This window comes from Suncus etruscus, chromosome 3 (genome assembly GCF_024139225.1).
Source record: "Suncus etruscus isolate mSunEtr1 chromosome 3, mSunEtr1.pri.cur, whole genome shotgun sequence".
In the NCBI taxonomy this organism is placed as follows: Eukaryota; Metazoa; Chordata; class Mammalia; order Eulipotyphla; family Soricidae; genus Suncus; species Suncus etruscus.
Genome location: NC_064850.1, coordinates 166,107,433 through 166,112,984, shown reverse-complemented (window position 1 = coordinate 166,112,984; position 5,552 = coordinate 166,107,433). Strand labels below are relative to the sequence as shown.

At 30.8% G+C, this 5,552-nt stretch overlaps 1 non-coding gene across 1 annotated transcript; it reads right to left on the bottom strand.

Moving 5' to 3' along the window:
* Positions 1-3,075: 3,075 nt before the first annotated feature.
* Positions 3,076-3,239, bottom strand: LOC126005663 (U1 spliceosomal RNA). Its single transcript, XR_007494705.1, has one exon. It is a non-coding gene; the product is annotated as a U1 spliceosomal RNA (small nuclear RNA).
* Between the last annotated feature and the right edge of the window lie 2,313 nt (positions 3,240-5,552).

Sequence of the window (5,552 nt, the reverse complement as noted above, 5' to 3'; positions counted from 1 at the left end):
TGATCCCCAAGCCAGGAGGTATTTCTGAGTACATAGCTAGGAGTAACCCCTGAGAGTCACAGGGTGTGGTCCAAAAAGCAAAAAACAGAAAAAATATATGCCTTGTGTATAATTTTTCAACAAATAATCCCAGAGTTAGATATTATAATACTACAAGTTTCAAAAGTTTCAATACTTTTATTTTATATGTAGGTTTTTAATCTCTTGTCCATCCTATATGTGGCACATGTGTGGCACAGGATACATTGTTATGACCCATGACTGAAGGTTCAGTTTTGGGGATCATAAAGTTGTCATCCAAGTAATTTAAAGACTTCTTAGAAACCATTTGATATAGCAAGTTAATTATTCAAAACACTTTAACAAGTTATGTTACCCTACCCAATAATTTGCTTTATTGAATATGTTACTTTTAAATAATATGAGTTTGTGAATCTTTTACTCAGATGGGTAATTGAACTATGTTTAATTTGTTTTTGTTTTTGTTTGGGGGTTCACACCCAGCAGTACTCAGGGGCTATTCCTGGCTCTACGCTCAGAAATCGCCCCCGGCAGGCTTGGGGGACCATATGGGATGCCGGGATTTGAACCACCATCCTGCATGCAAGGCAAATGCCTTACCTCCATGCTATCTTTCTGGCCCCTATGTTTACTTTTTAAACAAAAAACGTGCTTTATATCATTGAATTACAACTTTTTTTAACAACTAACTTTCTCACAATTGTGTATGCTTTCACAAAGTTTAACTTTTGTTTATATATTAGTTCATTTCCTCCCAAACTTTCATTATTTTCTTTAAATTTTATATTAAGTTTATTAAGAAACCAAGGTAAAACTTGGTATTTTACCAAAATCACATTGTAATTACAGACTAATGAAACTAATTTACAAACTACTAATATTTAATGATTTTATCCAAGAACATAGGCTTCTCATTTATTTAAATTATCACTTACGTTCTGACTTCAAGTTTAAAACTACTTTATAAGATGTACATTTTATTAGATAATGCCTCATTCTTTTCCATTATTTCTAGATAGGAGCAACTCACTTGTTATATGCATTAATAGACAAATTAAAAGGCACAGGCTTTAACTATATAGAAACATTTCAGTCACACCATATGTGGCAAATTTTTCTTTCTTTAATTATCTAGGGGTTTATTTTTAAAATAAAGTATGGACAAAACATTTTTACCTTTACCTATCTAGCCCACTGGTATCTCGTACCATGTATTACTTTTCTACCTTCATAACCTTCACTGTTCCATTTCACTGTTACATGTCATTTACAAGTCACTAGTCAATCTACATAAAATAGATACTCCTATGACTGAAGGTTCAGTTTTGGGGACCATAAAGTTGTCATCCAAGTAATTTAAAGACTTCTTAGAAACCATTTGATTATAAAATAAATTTTAATAATTATAGTTACATGAGGCAGTCAAATTTTGACAGTAACCTGAAAATTGGTCTCAAATCCAGGATTTCATCTTCTTTTAGCCATTTCCATTTGTATTGTTCAAAGACCATGCTCACATTTTTCTTATTCATTGTCTTTTAATTATACTGGTATTTCATCTCCCAAATTTCTTTCTACTATTGGTAAACACATCAATACAGTTATGTTTTAATCTATAGGTTGATGCTACAAGTTTTTAAAAAGCACATGTGATGTGCCATTTAATGCTAGATGGAAAGAATTCTCTTTTGTGATACCTGATTTACTCTGGCACGAGTCATTTATTTTATTTTATTTTCATCTTTTCACATCTAACTTCTTAAATTCATATTTCACTCTCTATTTTTCAGGCTTCATTGCCTCCTACTATTTCCATTCCATATAAAACTTTGTTATAAAATAAACAGAATTCAAGATGTTACCCTTCCAGGGGCATTTGTTATATCAGTCTGCTTCAAACTAAAGTTATTTAAAACAAAAGGATTTATTTCCGGAGAGAAGTTATATGAGACTCTAAAGCAGATGAAAAAAATATTTTTGTCTGCGAGATTATTTTAGATCTTTAAATTGCATTTAAAGAGCAGCACTCTAGTCACTGTGCAGGAGATGAGGACTTGTGTTTTGAGGTAAAAATTCCAGGAAGGAGCTCATATGTAGAGGAAAAAACGTGATTGTAGAACCTGTCTTTTCTGTCAATCACAGGAATGGAAGAAATTGTCCTTTTCACTCACAAAAATATCTAGCCTGAACAGCAAAATGATTACTTTTGGTGACTCAAAATATAGCCTTATGACTTGCTATCAAAATGTTATAACCATGTTGTTTCTGATTTTAATTAGTTTTCCAAACATATGACAAAGTAAATTGAATAAATCAAACTGACCTTTAAATTTCGAGAATTATAGCCTATTTAAATGTCCATAATGTTGCAATAATAACCCAAGTTAATAACCATTTCACTCTCCTCCCTGAGAGGCTCTCTGGGTGATGCACAATGTTATTAATTTTGGCGTGATTACAAATTATTCCCATAGTTCAGGTTTAATGCAGTATTGATGTTGTTATTAATATGGATTTGTCAGTAAAAATACAAAACTGAGTCAGTCCCAACTAATGTCAGTTTTAAGGTTAAAATATAAAAAATAAAAATAAACTAGCTTATCTTGAGAAAACACCCATCAGACTCTAACCATCATTATAAGATCATTTACCTTGGTATAAGAAAGGTTTTAGAATAATAGAATCAGAAAAAATATCATAAGTAATTTTTACTGGAATCAATTTTAAGTGGATATTTACATTTATGAGTTTTTCAAAATATCTTTGGGGATTGATTAAATCATGACAATTTTATAAGTATTGTTGAACTATTGTTTAGAAAGTTAAACCGTCAGGGTTAAGAATAAAAATAGTAATTTTACTTACAGTACATTCTTTTTTAAAGCATGTCAAACAAAGAAAATATTTATAAATATTGACTTACAGTAGAAGAGATAAAATGTTTGAAATCTAGCATGGCATAGAACATTCACTCATAAGTAAATGAGTACTAACTAAGTCCAATTGTGGACTACGACTTTACCCTTAGAACTAATTTTGCTACTTTTTTTTTTTCAGGGGAGAGCGCAAACGCAATCCCCCACTACCACAAATTACACAGTCGAGTTTCCCACATTTGGGGAAATCGCAGGGGTCAGCACACCCGGAGTGCAATGGGTGAGCCTCGCCCTGGGGAAACCACTTTCGTGATCATGGTATCTCCCCTGCCAGGTAAGTATTTTTAAATTACTAGTTTTGTAATTACTTAGGACCATTGTGAAAGATAATTTCTCTGATCTATTAAATTTAAAATATTATTTAGAAAGTTTACAAAAGGTAATTTAAAAATATCATGAATAGCACTTCCTGATCTTTGATTATTAGAAAATGTTCAGAATATGTAAGTTCTTCTTAACAGACTACCACAACATGCAAAACCAGAGATGTCTTTAATCACTGCATTTTCATACTTGGAGAAATAAAGGAATTCCCATAAGGGCTCATAGTTATTATAATTTTGTGATGGAATTAAAACCATGTCATTTCCAATTAGTAAATCAGTAACCATAGTGTCCCATCTGCTTTGATTGTTTTCTGAGGTACAATATTAGGTAAACTAGATGTGGTGTTTGAGTTTATTCATAAGAAAATTCCACACTTCTACCTTCAGTAATTCAAAGCAACCTAAGAACACCATAATTATAATATCTGAACCAAAGTTTCTATTTAAAGATAGCAGTAAAACTACAATAAAATAGAATTCTATTGATCAGCTTTTGTGAAAACAGAGTAATTTAAAGAGCTGAAAGCATATTTTTTCTTAAAAGCATGGAGAGGCAGTTGTGAAATCACCTTTTGCACTTTTTCATGCACTTGAAAATTTCAATATATTAAATATATAATAAATATATTAAAATATAACTATCCATGAATATACCATTTTCTACCTACTGTTTCATATATTTGTATAGAATAACACTGATTACTATACATAAAAATATTTTGTAATTCATAATACAAACTTTTTTCTCTACTACACCTAGAGAACACGCCAAATAAATGTAGTGTCCCTTAGTTTACTTGCCACTTCCTTTGACTTTCCATTGCATTGAATATACTTACTCTCTTTTATGTGCAAATATGTGAATTATTTACCTGTCTCTTTATAAGCATTTTAGATTTTTTAGAGAAAGAAATATGAGTCTCATATTTTTTATCCCTCTGCTACGACAAATACTCTATTAAACCTTTTCATAACTTCTTGGTATGTATGTGTGTGGCACCATTAGTTTTGACATTCAAATCAAATTTTGTGTTACTATGATCTATTTCATCTCCTTAGTATGACCATTTCATGGGAAAATTTCCTTATGAATATAGAAAAAATGAGTTTTGAACAAAGTCTAGAATGGCACATACTCATGGAAATTGCAGAAAATTGTTTGAGAAGCAGAATGTGTAAAGTTAATTCCTAACCTAAACATTTATATTTCATCTTATAAGCAATAGAAATATATTAAAGTATCTTATCTAGGAAAGTAATGAATAAAAAATAGGCCTCAAGAAAATAGGCCAGGAAATGGTGTTCCAATATACTGTAATTTCTCTCATAAGGTTACTGAATACAAAAAGATCATGAAGATATTGACAATAGCCTGGAATGAGTATAGCATTAGAGCTCCTCGAGGTTGCATATGTTGGCTACCAATATCAGGTATCAGTGATTTTTATAAAATATCCAAAGAAAAACATAGTCTAAATTAGAATTGTGTATTTTATATATATGTGTGTATATATACATATATAATGTGATATATATAATGAGGGTAGTAAAGATAGGAACAATAGATGTCCAATAAAAGTGGCAAGTTTCTTGAGAACTACCTGAATGTAATACATTTTACTGTAGTGAACGGAGTTGTAATGACTAGTGTAATGGTAGATGAAGAGAGCATTTGACAAGTCAACCTAGATTTATCAGCATTATGCTCTACCAACTGAACTAACTGGAAATAGAAAGCCAGAGTCAACCTTGATGATAAATACCCTACTATTAGATTCTATTCTATACATAGTCTTCAACAAATATGTCAATGAGGTTGATTGGAGCATATAAAAATTCCATTGTGAATGATTAGACCAATGTTAAGAAGTCTACAAGAAATGACTTATTCACAGCCACTTAGGAAACAGAAGCTCTTTAAATATTTGAGATATAAACTAATATTTTTGAAAATGTAAAAAAAAAGATGTCAGAGACAGGAAAAGTGCCATCTTTCAGTAAGAAACCACTGGCATGTAACAGAGCAATAGACTTGGAGATCATTTCTGCAAGTTAACTAAAAGCAAATAATAAAATTGCATTTGTGCAGCATTTTCGAAGAGGATTAACTTAACTAAGATAGTTACCTGTTCTACCTTTCTATTAAATTTATCTAATTTTGAAGAAATTTTATTTCAGGAAATCCTGGAATATGCTATATTTTATATCATTGCTATATGTATACAGAAAAAAAATAATGTGAAGCATCAGCAAAGGAGTGCTGAATGAA